At 31.6% G+C, this 19,493-nt stretch overlaps 1 protein-coding gene across 2 annotated transcripts in view; it reads left to right on the forward strand.

The window, feature by feature from the left end:
- The first annotated feature begins 967 nt into the window (after positions 1-967).
- The window catches only part of LOC149411952 (putative MFS-type transporter C09D4.1), a 31,640-nt gene continuing 13,114 nt past the window's right edge, over positions 968-19,493 (forward strand). The window contains exons 1-2 of one of the 2 annotated variants that reach the window (XM_089646439.1): positions 1,049-1,078; positions 1,171-1,190. The gene's annotated coding sequence lies outside the window, so the exon portion shown is untranslated. Of the gene's footprint in view, positions 1,079-1,170; positions 1,191-19,493 lie in introns of both variants that reach the window. The other variant, XM_089646437.1, reaches the window with a different exon arrangement.

Raw genomic sequence — 19,493 nt, forward strand, 5'->3', positions numbered from 1 at the left:
GTGTGTGTATGTGTATATGAGAGTATGTGTATTTGTTTATGGATGAATGTGTATGTGTATGTGTATTTGTTTATGGATGAATGTGTATTTTTAAATAACAGTGTACAATAACCATTTTAAAAATAAAACACCTTACATGTATATAAGAAAATTAAACAAAACACAAATACTTAATCATAACTACGTAAACACCTCAGCACAGGTTCTTCTAGTGAGTTTTTCACGAAACATATAACATTACCCACCACAGTGTCACCTACTCAAACCTACCTTACACCCAGCATAAAACAAACACCATATTAACAACAGTTTTAAATATTTATTCATATATTATGTACAAATGTAAATAATTTGGTAGACACTGTAATTTATGTAAAGAAATAAATAAATAAAAATTTGTAGATTATTGTTGAAGGTGGTCACATTTTGCTTTTACATTTTTTTATTAAACATACTAATTTTGGTTGTTTTTGCTGTGCGTTAGTTAGTCCTGCGTGATATCTGACTCCGCGAAATCCAATTTAATGAATTAAAATTTGATTTGAATTTAAGTATCATTTTAAAAATTGTAACTTATTGAATGAAGAATAGTTCATACAAGCGTTAAAGTAGATACCTATGTATAATTTAGTATTTTAAAATCAAATGATTTTATATGTCTAATTTAAAAATTCTAATTAAATATGAGCTAGTATTATATAAAATGTAAAAAAATGTGTAGGTAATCAATAATATGTGTATTTTTTGTCGCCAATCTTTCAGTTAGAAAAAAAATATTTTGCCATCAAATCAATATTCAAGATTTCTAGACGCGTTCAATTACAAACAACATAAAAAAAGATCTTTAAGCCTGAAAAAATGAAAAATTGATATGGTTTATCTTTTTTCATAGAAGATTAACCTTTTCTGCAATGATTAACGAGTCTTAATATTGTTCAAGATCTGAGTTACAACAGTTCAACTTAGACTCTGGTGATACTCTTTTCAAGTTGAAAACACTCCTCAAAGTATTACAAAATAGCTTGTTATATAGCAGTGAAAAGTATTTATGATGGATACATAAAAGTATTTTGAATCCGTAAGAAAAATGAATTGTGATTTAAATATAATTTTTATTGTTGTTGATTTATTTATAATAACATTATAATATTATTGCACGGTGTTTTAAAGTTCTTAGTGTCTAGGAAAGTGTAAGTAATTTTCTATCTAAATAAAAGGCATTTTCAGCATGTGTGAGAAATAACTAGAACGATTTCGCTGACAATTTAAAAGTATATTTTATCGGTATCAGGTGTATTTAAAGAGTGCTTTCAGTGGTAGAAAAGTCGTAAACGCCTGAGGAAGACTTAAAGCATATTTTCTGCATCACTAAATTTGATAAAATATAGTTTTTAATAGTATGTCACATAAATATTTGTGACAAGAGAAGTTCTTGCTTAATTGCTTAATTGGGTTTATTTTGTCTATGGGTATTTTTTCGAACTTTGGCAATATTTTGAAGGAAGGAAGTAGAGTTTTGTTCATGGTCACTTCCTCCCCGGGCAGCCAAGGCTGTTGACCGGTGGAGCCAGTGACTCTCCTTTAAAGGGGCTTCAATCTGAGTTAATCATGTGAATAGGAGTTATTATTTCTTTAAAAAAAGGCGCGGGGTGTTTATCCTTTCACGAATAGTTCGTGTTGATTATTATTTCTAGTGGGGATTATGGAATCCCGCTTTTCATCCAGTGTTGGCCGTTGGTCATATTTGTATACTCGTGTTTCGGAACTGAAACCGTAAATGGATCGGTCCTAGCTATGGCTAGTAGTTGATGGCTGAGTTTTCCCGCGTCGCGAAGGAACGGATTGCTGTTCCCGAAGTCTGTAAGACAAGCCTGGTCGGCTACCACGTGCTGCAGGCCTGATGCCCCTGCAGGCGTCCATTGAGGGAGTTGCTGTCCCGCTGCCACTAAGAAAACGGATTGCTGTCTTGGCTCCGTTGAAGAGTCTGGTCGACTACCACGTGCTGCAGGCCTGATGCCCCTGCAGGCGTCCATTGAAGGAGATGCGTCCTCCTGCTTCCACTAAGAGAAGGATGTCCTGGCCTCCGTCCCGGGTCCGTTCCCCGCTGCCGAGAGCAAGTTTTCGTTCGCCATTCGTTGTCGTTCTTTCGTTTCACGTTAAGTTAGTTTAGTTTAATTCAAGAGTCCATCGGGTATGTGCCTATATTTATTTCTATGATTACATGTTTATCATCTGTACTCCTTTGTAGTTGCTTTGATGTTTCAATATATTTTCCATTAAGAACTCACTCTTTTATTTATGATCACTTAACTTACTTGACAGGAAATTATTCCCACAATCTTGAGATGAGATCTCAGCTCTACCGTTTCCTTTTAAACATTGGAATGTACCTACCTAAAATTGCATACGTTACATTTGGCGCTCAACGTTTAAAATATTTCATTTTCGGTGCAGTATCCTTTTTTCTGTCATGTCAGGTTGGGTTTTCATTAATACTAGTTGATAATATTAGAGTTGAATCAATGTGTGTGCACTTAGCATTTCCATACTTACATTCACATCATAATGTCTACTATTGACCTTTAATATTAATGTTATGTTCATGTATCCTCATACATAACCTATAATAATTATGTTGTTTGCATTTTGAAATGTCATTGTATTGCAAAGAACTTTTCATTGTTTGATCATAGACAACTTATTACTGATGAAGTTAGAAGTTTTCGAGTGTTTGAGTAAATTAATTATTATTTTTTCTTAAAATATAATATCGATTGTCTATGATTCTCTTGTTGATCTATGAACAAGATTAGTTGTCAAAATTTTGAAGGTTAAAACTTGTTTCGTATCTGTCATACTGATTAATAATAACTTGATTAAACATCTTTGTTTATACGCAATACGAATTGAATAACGATTAGTAAAACCTTATTATTATCACAAATACTATCAAAACAAATTCCTTGTTTACATTTTAAAAATACTATCTGTCAAAATGTGTACATTGACATTTGTCATCTATCATGATGAAACATAAACATGCAAATAATGTTCAATATTGTTATTTTATAATGAAATACCTTTTTCAAAGAATCTTTTATATGATATTACCATTTCATATACAAAAATGGTAACGAGACTTTTCATGGTTATTTTTCAATGACAGCGCACTTCTGTCATTATTGAATATGTTGTTGTGGTGTCATCTGACATTAGGCACTAGTAAATACTACATTGTTTACAAACATGGATAACTGTCAATGTCTGCACAAGACTTCGTTATTTTTTTTGCGGTTTATTTAATCGAAAATAACGACGTGTAATTTTTTAATAAAGAGCATCATCATCATCTACATCAATTATCATAACAATTTGGTTAATTGTTTTCTTTATCAATTATTATAACAATTTGGATAATTGTTTTTTTTTTTATTAAATTACAATAAAGTAAATGTCCTTGATTCTTAATTGTACTTGGAGTACTCGTATATCGTCGCTTGGCGGCACTGATTTATTTGGAGAATACGTTGGCGGCACTGTTTTGACGCGTATTAGTGTAAACAATTTCTACTTGTCGAGTTGACTTGTACAGGGGGTTTGGTAATTGATGTGTTTTAAATAAATTATTATTTATATCTCATTATTACATTTAAGTTATTATTCTTATTGAAGAATAATTATTGAATTTCTAATTATCATTTTCCCCAGTTAAATTAAGTTATTGTTAAGTATAATTCAAAAACTAGCCAACGATCTTTTGCGTTCTGTGCACAAGGATGACAAGAGCTCGTCAGCGGTTACTAGCATTAAATATAAGTTTACAACAAACAACATGGACGCATGTGTGTCGCTATCTCATTGTGGACAAGATGTTAGACCACTTGTTAATATTAAAATTAAGAATTTGTTTTTTTTTCTGGTAGATTAGTTTTGTTTTTTTTTCCTTTAAGGAAGCTAATGTTTTAGTGTGTAGGCCTACCAACCCTTCACATTATGGCATTTGTTTCTTTTGTGACTGTTCTGTTCTCATGATTTGGAGTTTGGTACCTTCATTTCTTGTGCTCAGTACGGACACTAAAATCTAGTTTATCGACGATAAACCGTTTATTTACCCTCGGTAAACTGGAACGTGATCCTTGTGGTCACTGGCGCCCAAATTTTGTTAGATAAGTCTTTCTTTTCTTCGTTACTATGTTTTTCTTGTTATTAATAACATACACTAGATTCGGGATTTTGGTTTTGGGATTTTAGTCTCAAATATTTGATTATATTGGTTATGATACACTTAGTTACTTACGTGCACTCACATTGATTTATTTCTTGGTTCCGTCTGTATAACGGATTATGTTGTAATGTTTTTATTTTTAAGTTTAAGCCCTTCTTTCTTTAGTCCACTGGAGGCCCTTTTATCGGCCCATTGAACCTCCAGGGAACTTGAGAATGTATATCTTGGAATTTTGTGTTTCAGAGACTTGAGCTACTTTCTGATGCACAAAAGTTCTGTTAGTTCTTTTATTGTTAGTTTGTATTTCATAAACTTTAAGTATGGTATTGCTTTCCTAAAAGTTCTTTAAATAAGTCTTAGTTCATAAGAAAGTTGTTTTGTCTCTAACAAAGTAAGTACTGCTTTGGCGTGCTTAACTAGTAATTAATTCCTTTGGAATTATCACTTTGCCTCTAATACAGGAAAGTGTGTTTCTGTATAGTTTTTAAGTCTAAATGTGATAAACATTAGAGTCTTACTGTTAATACCAGTATTAGACTATAAATTAAGTATTACTAGTGTCATTCATTAAATTTTGGATTGATCACCCCTCGAATAGTGTCAACTCACTGAAAGCCATAGTTGATCACACAATTTTGTTTTGTTTGTACAAGAAATGCTGACGTTTTGTCTACACTTGGAGTGTTTTTTTTAAGGAATGCCAGCTTGGGTATTGCCTTGGTCTCATTTTTTTTACAAACAATGTCACTCTGTTGAGTGTTTGCTGCAGATTGTTATATGGATTTTTGTATATCCTAAGGTATGAGCTTAACTTACTAGTTTCTGTTTTGCTTTTTAGTACCATTTGACTTTGGTCATGAACTGATTGATAAATAGATAGGTATTGTGTTATGTAAACCCTATTCTGTCCACCTTGATTGGCAGGTATTTATTGTTTTTTTAATCCTGACCTGATTTGACTTTCGCAAAAAGAATAATTTGAATATTATTCTTGTTTGACGACTCTGTTACTTATTGGTTTTTCTTCGGAATTGTAAATCCTGGTTCAATAACGAACGATAAAAAAATGATGGATAAATAATCCAATACAAACCCATACTCTGGTCACGTCTAATAGACAGTTTGTAAACTGATTCTATACTACTAATAACACAGAACAGTATTTTCTTGTGTACTAATTTTGCCTACTTTGAACTCCATTGTTCTGAATTGTAAAAAAAAAAAAAATGTATATCTATAAAGATATTTTCATTATCTATGATTGTTTAATTTTAAGTATTGTTTAATTTTAAGTTTTGTCATAAGACTGTTAAACCGGATGGACTTAGTTAGATAGGTTTCTCATTTTGCTATTTAATTATAGCGTAAATTCAGTGTAAGTGAGGGCTGTTTAACCACCCTAAAGTGAAGCCAAATTGGCCTTGATTTCCTGTGCAAGGAAAAGTGATCTTGTTTTTTTTTCTTTATTATTAAGAAATTTATTTTTAAGAAATTTAGTTTTTAAGAAACTTAATTCTAAGTTGTTATTATAACTACTAATTATTGTTTATGTTTTCATTTTTCTAGACACCTGTTGGACTCATAGTTTAGTTTGTTAGTGGTCTTAGTTGTTCATGTTTGAGGGCAAACATTTTGTGGGAAGGGGGGAATTGTCACATAAATATTTGTGACAAGAGAAGTTCTTGCTTAATTGCTTAATTGGGTTTATTTTGTCTATGGGTATTTTTTCGAACTTTGGCAATATTTTGAAGGAAGGAAGTAGAGTTTTGTTCATGGTCACTTCCTCCCCGGGCAGCCAAGGCTGTTGACCGGTGGAGCCAGTGACTCTCCTTTAAAGGGGCTTCAATCTGAGTTAATCATGTGAATAGGAGTTATTATTTCTTTAAAAAAAGGCGCGGGGTGTTTATCCTTTCACGAATAGTTCGTGTTGATTATTATTTCTAGTGGGGATTATGGAATCCCGCTTTTCATCCAGTGTTGGCCGTTGGTCATATTTGTATACTCGTGTTTCGGAACTGAAACCGTAAATGGATCGGTCCTAGCTATGGCTAGTAGTTGATGGCTGAGTTTTCCCGCGTCGCGAAGGAACGGATTGCTGTTCCCGAAGTCTGTAAGACAAGCCTGGTCGGCTACCACGTGCTGCAGGCCTGATGCCCCTGCAGGCGTCCATTGAGGGAGTTGCTGTCCCGCTGCCACTAAGAAAACGGATTGCTGTCTTGGCTCCGTTGAAGAGTCTGGTCGACTACCACGTGCTGCAGGCCTGATGCCCCTGCAGGCGTCCATTGAAGGAGATGCGTCCTTCTTCTTCCACTAAGAGAAGGATGTCCTGGCCTCCGTCCCGGGTCCGTTCCCCGCTGCCGAGAGCAAGTTTTCGTTCGCCATTCGTTGTCGTTCTTTCGTTTCACGTTAAGTTAGTTTAGTTTAATTCAAGAGTCCATCGGGTATGTGCCTATATTTATTTCTATGATTACATGTTTATCATCTGTACTCCTTTGTAGTTGCTTTGATGTTTCAATATATTTTCCATTAAGAACTCACTCTTTTATTTATGATCACTTAACTTACTTGACAGGAAATTATTCCCACAATCTTGAGATGAGATCTCAGCTCTACCGTTTCCTTTTAAACATTGGAATGTACCTACCTAAAATTGCATACGTTACAAGTAATAATCTGGTATACAATATTGTACGCCGGAGGAAGACTTGATCATTTATCTCTGCACTCAAATAAAATACGGTGTTCAATTAAAACCAATATGACGTCATGAATGAAGATACGGGTGTAAGGAAAATTTATGACGTGCAAGTGAATGGTAGAAGAAATCGGGAAGAAACATGGCATGATCAAGTAAAACAAATATTTAAAAAAAAAAAAAAAAATTAAAAAACACTTTTCATTTATTTAAAATAATAGTCTTTACACCTTAATTGCAGCCAGTTTTTACGTACATTAGAAATTACAAATTTCAAAATTTTTCTCCAAAACATTCATAACACTGAGCAACGCCTGTTACACGTCAACCAGTTAATTATAAAATTATCCAGTACAAAAATATTGCAAGCGACTTGCTCTGTTTGCACAAAATAATACATGCATAATTATGTTTATAGTGTCTAATAATACATGCATAATTATGTTTATAGTGTCTAATAATACATGCATAATTATGTTTATAGTGTCTAATAATACATGCATAATTATGTTTATAGTGTCTAATAATACATGCATAATTATGTTTATAGTGTCTAATAATACATGCATAATTATGTTTATAGTGTCTAATAATACATGCATAATTATGTGTATAGTGTCCAATAATACATGCATAATTATGTTTATAGTGTCTAATAATACATGCATAATTATGTTTATAGTGTCTAATAATACATGCATAATTATGTTTATAGTGTCTAATAATACATCCATAATTATGTTTATAGTGTCTAATAATACATGCATAATTATGTTTATAGTGTCTAATAATACATGCATAATTATGTTTATAGTGTCTAATAATACATGCATAATTATGTTTATAGTGTCTAATAATACATGCATAATTATGTTTATAGTGTCTAATAATACATGCATAATTATGTTTATAGTGTCTAATAAAACATGCATAATTATGTTTATAGTGTCTAATAATACATGCATAATTATGTTTATAGTGTCTAATAATACATGCATAATTATGTTTATAATGCTAATAATACATGCATAATTATGTTTATAGTGTCTAATAATACATGCATAATTATGTTTATAGTGTCTAATAATACATGCATAATTATGTTTATAGTGTCTAATAATACATGCATAATTATGTTTATAGTGTCTAATAATACATGCATAATTATGTTTATAGTGTCTAATAATACATGCATAATTATGTTTATAGTGTCTAATAATACATGCATAATTATGTTTATAGTGTCTAATAATACATGCATAATTATGTTTATAGTGTCTAATAATACATGCATAATTATGTTTATAGTGTCTAATAATACATGCATAATTATGTTTATAGTGTCTAATAATACATGCATAATTATGTTTATAGTGTCTAATAAAACATGCATAATTATGTTTATAGTGTCTAATAATACATGCATAATTATGTTTATAGTGTCTAATAATACATGCATAATTATGTTTATAATGCTAATAATACATGCATAATTATGTTTATAGTGTCTAATAATACATGCATAATTATGTTTATAGTGTCTAATAATACATGCATAATTATGTTTATAGTGTCTAATAATACATGCATAATTATGTTTATAGTGTCTAATAATACATGCATAATTATGTTTATAGTGTCTAATAATACATGCATAATTATGTTTATAGTGTCTAATAATACATGCATAATTATGTTTATAGTGTCTAATAATACATGCATAATTATGTTTATAGTGTCTAATAATACATGCATAATTATGTTTATAGTGTCTAATAATACATGCATAATTATGTTTATAGTGTCTAATAATACATGCATAATTATGTTTATAGTGTCTAATAATACATGCATAATTATGTTTATAGTGTCTAATAATACATGCATAATTATGTTTATAGTGTCTAATAATACATGCATAATTATGTTTAAAGTGTCTAATAATACATTCACAATCATGTTTAGAGTACCTAAAAAAAAAAAAAAACGTATAAGAATACTATTTCATGAAGAAATAACTATTCGTACCAACTTTGCCTGTAACTCGATCACATATAGAAACTTCGTAGCCCATGTAATAAATATTGTTATATGGAATTTTTTTAATAAGGATTACTGAAATACAAATATGAAATCAATTAACTTTAACCTAACCTAATATTTTATTTTACTAATACACTTCATACCATGTAATTGCTTTTTTTTTTTTTTTTAAATAAATTTAAAATAAATCAAATTTAATAATGTTATAATAATCATTAAGTTCTGCAAGTATTTCTGTTATTTTTACAGTTTTTAATGTGACAGCTGTTTCGGCTTTTGAGGCCATTATCAAACTGTGAATATGTCCACACGGCGACAACTTATTTGCAGAACTTAATAATTATTATAACATTATTTAATTTGATTTATTTTAAAGTTATTTAAAAAAATTAAATGGAGTTCTACGAATTAAACACCAAAACAATAAATATACTCCTTATTATTCATATAATTTCATTATTATTATTTCTTCTATAGTTAATACACATAGATATTCTCCAGTGCGCACGGTACACTTAAAATTTCATGTATCACTTTTATGTAGAAGCCTTTTTTTGCGTATAAATAAATTATTTATCAGCGTGCAGTTTATTTCAAGTACAGGTGTACGTAAAACTGGCAACCAGACAAGGCAGAATACTATTGTTTACAGCTTAATGAATTTTAATCGCTTACATCCTAAACATCTGCAAATTGAAGGTAATCGTTCGTTTTGATACCTCGATTATCATACACGCTCATTATAACTCTAACGTATATAGATCGGTCATTGGCCTAGTTGGCCTTGAGTCTAGTTACCATTCAGACGTCGTGGGTTCAATTCCTCAGCTGCCTATGTTCTACATCAAGGAACAAGTACATTTTCACCTACTGTGATGGTAGTAGGAGATTTTCAAATATTGCCAAGCATTCGTAACACGGGATTTTTGTCTTCCTTTTTAAAATTATTAATTAATTAAAATTACTATCTACTAATTTTATATATTAGTTTGGCGTTGGAAATTGTGTTGTTTATATCTAAAGACTTGTGTTAATCATTAGACTATATTGTGTACATTTCTTAATCATGTCGGTATATTTTCCATGTGTTTGTTTTGTTAGTTCAATATTAACAACACTTAGCCACAAACCCTTCATATAATACGTATTATTATTACCTATGATATATTTTTGGATATTCAGGGCTGATGCAAGAGGTGCCGCCGCCTGCGTGCAAGAACCAAAAAATATCAAACCTATATTATTTGTGTGTACTTGCGCGGTTTTAGTTTCACATTGAAAATGATTTATGAAAGAGGATATTAAAATTTAAATAATTAATCAATCAAGATTAAATTAAATTTCTGCTATAAATATTACTATTTAATATATACATTTCAGAAACAATGTGTCACACCATAAATTTACTATGGTATTCGTGCATTTATTGAAAATTAATAGTTTTATCAGCACAATAATAAGTGTAATAGTTTATATTTCCATTGTCCTGAAGAAGTTCGAGTGCAATCGAAACCGGTCGACCTATATAACTCAAATAAAGTGGTTTAAAAAAGAGTTAAAAAAAAATTATAGTAATTATTTTTTATAAAATATACGAAATTCTAATGCCAGAGGCCTTGAGGAATGTTATATTGGTGTTTGCTGTGTTAAGACTGTGAATGTATTTATAATGAAAGAAAGATGTTCCGAGAAGGAAAAAGGCAAGAAGGCTGGGTAGGAATCTGGAAATCAGTTTATCCGAGAACGACGGACGTATGAAATCATCCCTCCCACTGCGCTTAAAGGCAATGGGTCGAAATAGTCCGGCTAGAGAAGTCAGAGGGCCTCCCTCAGCCGTCCTCTACGCATTTTCTACCACGACCTGGACTCACCTCACCCAATGAACTCAGGCACCCCTACTAAGTCATCAAACGTAACGAACCATTTTTTTTTTCAAGGAATGGTTGCCCAGGCAGCTATACCCGTACACCTAGTTATCTCTTATTCTGTTAAAATATTGTCATATCCAAACCTTAACCCCGCTTATACATATAGTTAAGGATATTTCAAATTGGGCGCCTAATTATTCAGAGACGTGATAAACTTTAACGTTTGTAGGAGTAAACAAACATAACTTTTCGAAGATGGATTCATTTACTAGTGGTTTTCGTAGCTTTCTATTTAATTAGTTATAAAAAACTTACTTAACCAGTCGGTGGCTGAGTTGGCATCGTGTTTGGGTGCCACCCAGGCGTAGTGTGTTCAATTCCTCGGCTCACATCACAACATAAGCAACGTTTTCCGCTTAATGTGGTGGCAGTAGGGATTTTCAAATATTGTCAGGTTATTCGTAACCCAGGAATGTTTGTCATTATTAAATAATAAAAAAAAGTCTCTTGCAATCTCCTGCTTGCTTGGTGGTTTCGTTGCCAATTTCACTAGCGGAATCAATTTACATATTACAGCATTACCCATAATATATTTTATCAACCACTTCTTTTCTGAAAACTCAAAATAAAACTTTTTATTTTCTTTATTGATAGAAAGTTTATGAGCTCGTATCCTAATGACCCAAAAAAAAATTCCTTACTTTTCTAATGCATATTGTTTGAATATTATTAAATTGTTTATTTAATAATACCTTAGAGGAGCATTAAGCTGTTACAAAAATAAATAAAAAATACCTGTAGTATTTTTTTTAATTATTTTTTTGCCACCGTCTGCTGAAATGCTGAAAACTGCTCTTAATTGTGGCCGCCCCTAAGATTGGCCGCCCGAGTGCGCCACAGATATTGCACTATGTTTTTTATTTATTATAGCTGTGGCGACCCTGCTTTCGTTGATGTGCACCTTAAGAAAATCATTTCTGAAATGAAGTTTGGAATATTAATGTTTGGGGAGGCTCCGTACGTTATTGTTAATTTACCCTGTTTTGTGACAAACGCAATTGCCAGACGAATGACTCAAAATTTTAAGGCTGTGTTACTTCAGTCAAACAAATAAGCCACTAGATATTACTGAAAACAAACTTATAACATTTGGATTTCGAAAAAAAAATCATTTTTAATTGTACTATCAAGAAGAATCACCTCGCCAAGTTTGTGCATTTTATATCGGACACCTCGTATAGCACTAGATTTCTCAGACGGCATTTTTTAACATGGAGCAAATAATATTGCGTCTTGTCTTATTTTTAGTAAGTAACGTATCTCGAGATTAGACTTACCTGAGTACTTATCTACCGAACCCCACAATGGAGTTGACAGCAAATGAATAATATGCGCATATTTATAAAACAGATATCTGATTGCATGAAGCAGCAAACGAAGAGTGCAATGGTATCAAATAATGCATATACTACGAGTATATTATATCTGACATAACGTAACGTTTTATTTTTATATGCAGAAATTCGTTGTGAGGGTCTAAAAGTAAGATGAAAAATCATACGGTTGACAATTCGCAAAAGAAAGACAAGAAACATACTGTGTACTATGAGCTGGTTAATGGCAGAGCGATGGGAGTTCTGAACACCGAGATGGGTTCACAATTCAGAGAAGTACGTTAAAAAACATACTATGAACTATAAACTAGTCAGCGTCAGAGCGATGAGAGTTTTGCACCCAAAGATGGGTTCACAATTCAGAGAAATAGGAAAAAAAATCATTCTGTTAACTATGAACTTGTCGGTGGGAGAGCGATGAGAGTTCTGCACCGAGAGATGAGTTCATAATTCAGAGAAGTTCTAATAAAAATATTTGCCTAACTTGAAATCATGATAAACATATGCATAGTTACATTCTGAACACAGAGATGGTTTCACAATTCAGAGAAGTGCGTTAAAAAACATACTGTGAACTATAAACTAGTCAGCGTCAGAGCGATGAGAGCTCTGCACCCAAAGATGGGTTCACAATTCAGAGAAGTAGGAAAATAAATCATTCTGTGAACTATGAACTTGTCGGTGGGAGAGCGATGAGAGTTCTCAGAGATGAGTTCATAATTCAGAAAAGTTCTAAAAAAATGTTTGCCTAACTTGAAATCATGATAAACATATGCTTGTTACATTCTGCCTACTGTTCAACGTTGCCTTGGTGAAAACCTCCCGTCTAAAACGAAAAAATATGTGGAAGTTTTTCATGATTTTTTGTGTATTTATGAATTAACACTCTACCGTTATATAATCAAAATGTTTGTTGTTAGTTAGACGCATTAGTCACGGTCGCTCAAGTCTGTCGCAGAATGTCAAATTACAACCGTTAACGTTGTTTCTTACTCGGAGATTGTTACCAAATTAAGTTACAACATACATTATTATTTGTACTGATTTATAACCGTATCGTAAACTAAATACATGTGTATTCTTTCACCGTGGTCATGGATAGGTAGTCTCTTTAAACTTAAATTACTATCGTAATTTGTAAACAGAAGCATTTTATATTAAATGAAAAATACACTTTGTAATATACCACTTTCAATCAATCAAACATTACGGCCAAGAAGGTTTCGTATCTTTCGAAGCTTCGCCAGGGTCGAAACGTCAAGGTTGAAGGGTCAAGAAACCCAGTTGGTTGCCATGTATTGATTAATTTACAAAGCACAGTTTTCATTTAATATATAGGGTAACAGCTCATACCTTGGTTTTTTATTTGCCCCATTCGAGAATTTATTTTTTATTTTTTTAAATAACAAATTCTCTCATCATGCTTCAATTTTGCAACAAAAATAACACACACCAAGGAATAAAATTCATCATCAACTGAAAACATTAGAAAAAGATTCTAACGATTTTCAAATTCAAATTAGGTATTCAACATTATTATATAGGGTGTGAAAAATGCAATTATTTATACAGATAATAAAATATTATAATATATATATTATTAAAAAAATCGATCACAACAACCTAAAATTTAAAAAATTAAAAATAATAACGTATTGCATGCCATCAACAAGAATGAGAAAAACAAACTGAACACCTTTTCACTATGAGACGGTCATACAAATAATATTCAGTTAAGATCATAATCTTACAACATAATAATCATGGGTTATTTTCCATGAATGAAAATCCATCATAAAATTAATCTCTCTCTAAATAACGAAAGACTACTTATCTGGCTCCATGAAAAACAAACACTAGATAACACACAATACTTGAGATTTTTATCTGTTAGTGCGAGTTCTTTGTAAAAAAAACTAGTATTTTTTTCATTATCACAGGGCATATTTTATGTCATGTTTGAAAATCATGTGTGAAGATTCTTTTTGAGTAGAGACAGTAGTGAGCATTGGTTAATGTTGTTAAACTCAGAAATGAGTCGTAGAAACGACGCATTCTCTTGTGGCTAATGATGTCAACAGCGAACAAACGTTGGGCACGCGTTTAGCGAGTTTTCCGACTGTGCATCAGCGTTGAAGGGATCGATGACGCTGGTTCCTATATATAAAGATATTATTTCATGAATATTATTCCTTAATTATTATGGAAACATATGAACTACTTACTGTGGCTTAAAACCAATGAATTCACCTAGATTTTGTGGTATCACATATTTTTAGGTTATTTAAATTTTGCACATTACGACAAGCGATTGTTCAAATTTTTTTGCAAACTTGCAATAGTATGCCAAAAATTGCTTGAGTAATTAATGAGTCACAATGTATCTTTAAAAACTTTATCCGTAATACGTTGTAGTTTACCTGTGAAAAATTGATTCAATATGTAATAGGTGTTTAATATAACTTTTTGGGTAAGAATGCACATAACTGTGGGTATTTTTTGGAAATATTTTTAAAAACTTTGTTATCGGTTAGGTTAGGTTATGTTAAAATACCAGCACTAATAAGTAAACTTTATCAAACATCGAAAAAAAAGGGTTTTCAGCAATAAATATTTATTTGCGTGTGCGTGTGTAGATAAATTATTGTATATTGAAACACAAAACGATGTGATATATCTCGAGATTCATAAATAAATGAATAAAAGTTTGAGAACAAGTTGCTAAATCCTTATGTCGAGTTTCCTTAGAATTGGTTTTCCCGGTTATTCCAGATTTTCCGGACTGGCGTGATTGCTAAATGTATTTTTGTAAGATCGAGTTAAAACTTGTTGGCATTTGCGAAAGTTGAAAAACTTCCGTCGAATGAATTAAAAAGTTGAAATCCAAAATTCGGAAACATTTGCTAAGGAAGTTAAATTGGTAGATATATAAATCGTATATAACGAAGAATATATGTAAGCATTGAAAATGGGTGATTTATCTTTACTAAATCATTTCATAAATATCTGTTATCAATCATTATACATATTTATTTCGATTGTCTGTGTTATGAGTTGCTGCGTGAAATTTTAAATTATTCACGCTCAATAAACTCAAATTTGATTATTTTTTAAATGTCATTTTCAAAATTACAAGCAAAAATGTATGTACCCTACCTATGCCTATTGCATATTTTTAACAGAATAGTATTTTGATTGACTTATTCAAAATTGAAATTATGATATTCCGTTATAAAATTTAATTTTCACGGAAGTTGAATTTAAGGTTTTGCAGAAATTCAAATTTGACAAAGTCATCAAATATCTATTCATTTTCATTTTATTTTTTGAGAATTGAAAGGTCCCCGTTAACGCTATAAAGTAAAGTGGATTTTAGCTTTCAAATTGTAATAATCTGATGATAAACATGTTACTTGTCCTATTCTGATGATCACAAAAACTCAACCGCACTAAGAATCAGTATTTAACGGGAACCTTCCAACTGTCCAAAATCAAATGGCGTTAAATGGCCATTTGAAGAGAATGTTACATTTTAATTTCTGTGAAACAACCCCTTCTTTCCACACTTCATGTTAAGTATAAACGAAGTTTATATTTATGAAAATTAATTACTTTGTATACACGACTTTTAATCAATAATTATCTTCATGTTTCAAATCTAATGGCTTCTTTATCGGGATAATGAAAATGAAATAATTATTTTATTAATTTTCATATTATTAAAATTACTCCGCAAACTAATTTAGCAATAATTGCAGATGGAAAAGTAATAAAATTTATTATATTAAGGTAATTTCTTTAATTGTCTTTTTAAAGATATTTTTTTCCAGGTTGCGTGTAAGCTTTAAATGTTTGAGTTCCACTTTAAGGTCGTCGAACAGCTCGGCATCGGAACGGCACCACCTCGCCTCATTTCACTAGCCTATGCGAGAGTAATTAGAGCAGTCCGCTAATTTACAGAGCCACTCATCGACAGTCAGAATGCTGCAGGTTCAATTTCCGTTGGCGCCATTCATTCTTTGTCGGGAGATTTTTTCAATTTGTGGGGATATTTTAAGCAAATAATCTTTGCTCATAAAAAATTGCTTTTCTTTGTTGTATGCATAAAAACCTAGTCTTATAAAAATTAGTTTATCATTTATTTATTTATTGAAGTGAAACTTCTTTAGGCGCGTCATGCATTTTCGAGGACCGGAGTAAAACCGACTCATGACCGTCACGAAAAACCGTGATCATTTCGCTATAGGAGCCTAGCTAATATTATATACCTAGTTTAGGTCACTCTCCAAACTCAGCTTCGCGGTCTAGAGGCAGAGCGCCCGACTGTCGTTGTGAAGAACCGAGGTTCGATCCCCGCTTTAAATATATATTTTTTTCTTTTTGTGATTTTTTTTAATACGAGGAAAGGTGATAAAATGCTCTCGTGCTGCGACTTTGTCAGGCATACATATAAGAAGATATCTACATGATTTGTAATAATGACGCAAAAAAATTACATACAATTTGTTAATTTTAACCGAGAGTCTCCCGAAATGTCTAAATCCATTTAGTGAGACTCTAGACCGGCAGGTTTTCACTCGAGTAATTGGCTAGAAGTAACGGTCGGTACCTATATGATATTTTGGTCGAAATATAGCTTACAAATCGAGCCGGTAGAGTCGCTTGGTATTTTGATTCATTATTTTTATTTTGAATCATTAAAATTACTAATCAAGGCCGATAACGCGACTAATTACCCTCGCAGACGTGCGTGACACGTTTTTTTTAGTAAAAAACACAGCCGTAAGTGAGTTTTTCAAAATTTATAAATGTTTTTCAAATTCAGACTCCATACGGGTATGAGACTGTTAAAACACGATAGATCTTTTCCAAAACGTACAAATATACGGAAATATTTTGAAAAACGACAGATATGACTTCACACTGCCGATATATCTTCGATTCGACCCTATATAAAGCGTTAACGAGACGTTATGTGATATTATTCATTTGCCGTGTTTGAAAACGAAAATTTGCGCGGGACAAGTCAATTGAGGAGTACACGTTGCATACGCGGTTCTCGTCGCGCGAGATACTTGACGGCCGGCATAGTCCAGTGGTGACGCATTGGACTGCCATTCCGAAGGTCGCGGGTTCGAACCCGGCGTGCGCAAATAAATTTTATTTGATTAATTTGTGTTATTTCACAATTAATTAATTAAAAATAATATATAGTATATTTGCGGCACGTTCCAGAGTGGAAGATACTACCAGTATCGCCCTGGTGTAAGACCACCATTCAGAATTGAAACGTTGCTCCAAATGGCTTTAGCCGTGTTTAGTGACTAGATCTGAATAGCCAGGAACTTCCCCACCTTCCTCTTTCCCTTCCCCACTTACTTTCAGCCTCACAACATCCCCCAATTGGGGATGCCATAGTCTCACTGGCTCCAGACGGGAGCAGTTGGGACTCTTGTGAGATATGCACTATAAAAAAAATAAAATAAAAATACCTCTCCTCGCGGTCTAGAGGCAGAGCGTTCGACACTCGTTATGCAGGACCCGGGTTCGAATCCCATATTTTTTATAACTTTTAATTTTTTTTTTATCACATGCTACTTATAAATATGTCAATATTATGAATCAAGCTAAACGTTCATTTGTTAACAACACGCCTATAAATAAATTTATGCTTTTTAAAACTATAATGTACAGCATTCTTAATAATAATAATATGAAATGAAAAGAGAGAGAGAAGAATACTAAAAGTTTCACTTCCGTCGTGCGTAGGCTTGCCACACACTGTATTTTTTTATATATATATACGCCTAAAAAGGCTTTTGCATAAAAAGTGATACATAATGCAGTGTACATAGGAGAATATCTGTTTTATGTAGGAGATATTGACAGTAAATAGATGCAATCCATTGTAAAGTAGGCACAAAATACACAATTGTAAAATTTTGATTACAAGTATAATGAGAAAATATTAAGATATAATTTTTTTTAAAACTAAATATGAAGCAATATTAGTAAAACGTAAGAGTAACATAAAGTAAAAAAGAAATTACAACAACACTAAAGTAAAAATGAAAATAAAACAACACATTAAAACTAATTTACCAACGCTACTCTAATTTGTAGGATTTATTCGACAAAGTGTTGGTATAGATTATGCTTAATTCTATAAATGGAGTCAATAAATAAATCAATTACACCCCCATACTAGTTAAAATAATAACAATAATAATTACTCAAAAATACAATTAGAGTTATTTAAATGCTTAAAATATGCACTAGAGTACATTGAAAATACACAAAATAAACTTTAAAATGCATTTAAATAACCTAAATTAATCTAAAAAATAGATCAAATTTAATAAATACATATTTGAAAGCAAGTACCTTCGTCAATTAAAATATTATAAATACAAAAAGAAACATTTAAGCATGTGATAATAATACAAATTAATGTTGTAGAAAAGACGTGCAAAAATATGTTTAAATTTAAGAAGAATTAGAGATTAGGAGAGTCTCCAAGTGGCTTGTGATTTTATATAACCATTTGGTTGATTACGTTATGTGTTAAGAATTTTTTTTTTTAATATTTATTATGAGTTACAAAACAAATTTTGTACTTGTTATCGTTAACTTAGAAACCACTTTTATTATCATTTTCTACTCTGTATTTTTGTATCCAACTTACTTTATCAGATGTCTTATTCTAAAGTAATTCCGCGTTTGTGACAGAGTCATTTATGGCAAAAAACAGCGTTACCTTCAAAGCGTTTATTACGAAGACTTAAAAATACGATGTATTCAGTATTTGAAGAAGCATTAGACAATGAGGAGTCTGCACTGTTTTATGATCTGTTATCTCTGGAAAAGGTTCTTAAAATGTTCAACATGTAACTATCATATTTCTCGAAACATTTGTTTAATGTAGTTATTACCTGGTTTCTCATGAATAGATTTATCAGATCCGTTGCGCATTGTTAATAACGTAGAGTAAGAATAGTAATTAAAATGAAAACCATTTGTAATGGCACCTAAACTAACAATGCTTCATTCAATTTGAAACCATTTTTCTATATATTAAAGCCAAGTGGATTGCAATAATTCAATCTCTCAAATATATAATCAAAAATAATTTTGAACATTCCCTTGTTCTCTCTGACTCTCTCAGTTTCCTCGAAAAACTTAAATTCAGTCCTCTTCTTTATCCTGATGATCACTTTATATGCCTTATTTGAGTGCTGATAGACTCCATTCAAAGCTTTGGTAAAACT

Source organism: Hesperophylax consimilis, chromosome 24, assembly GCF_061612785.1.
Source record: "Hesperophylax consimilis isolate HC1 chromosome 24, BYU_Hcon_1.0, whole genome shotgun sequence".
Classification (NCBI taxonomy): domain Eukaryota; kingdom Metazoa; phylum Arthropoda; class Insecta; order Trichoptera; family Limnephilidae; genus Hesperophylax; species Hesperophylax consimilis.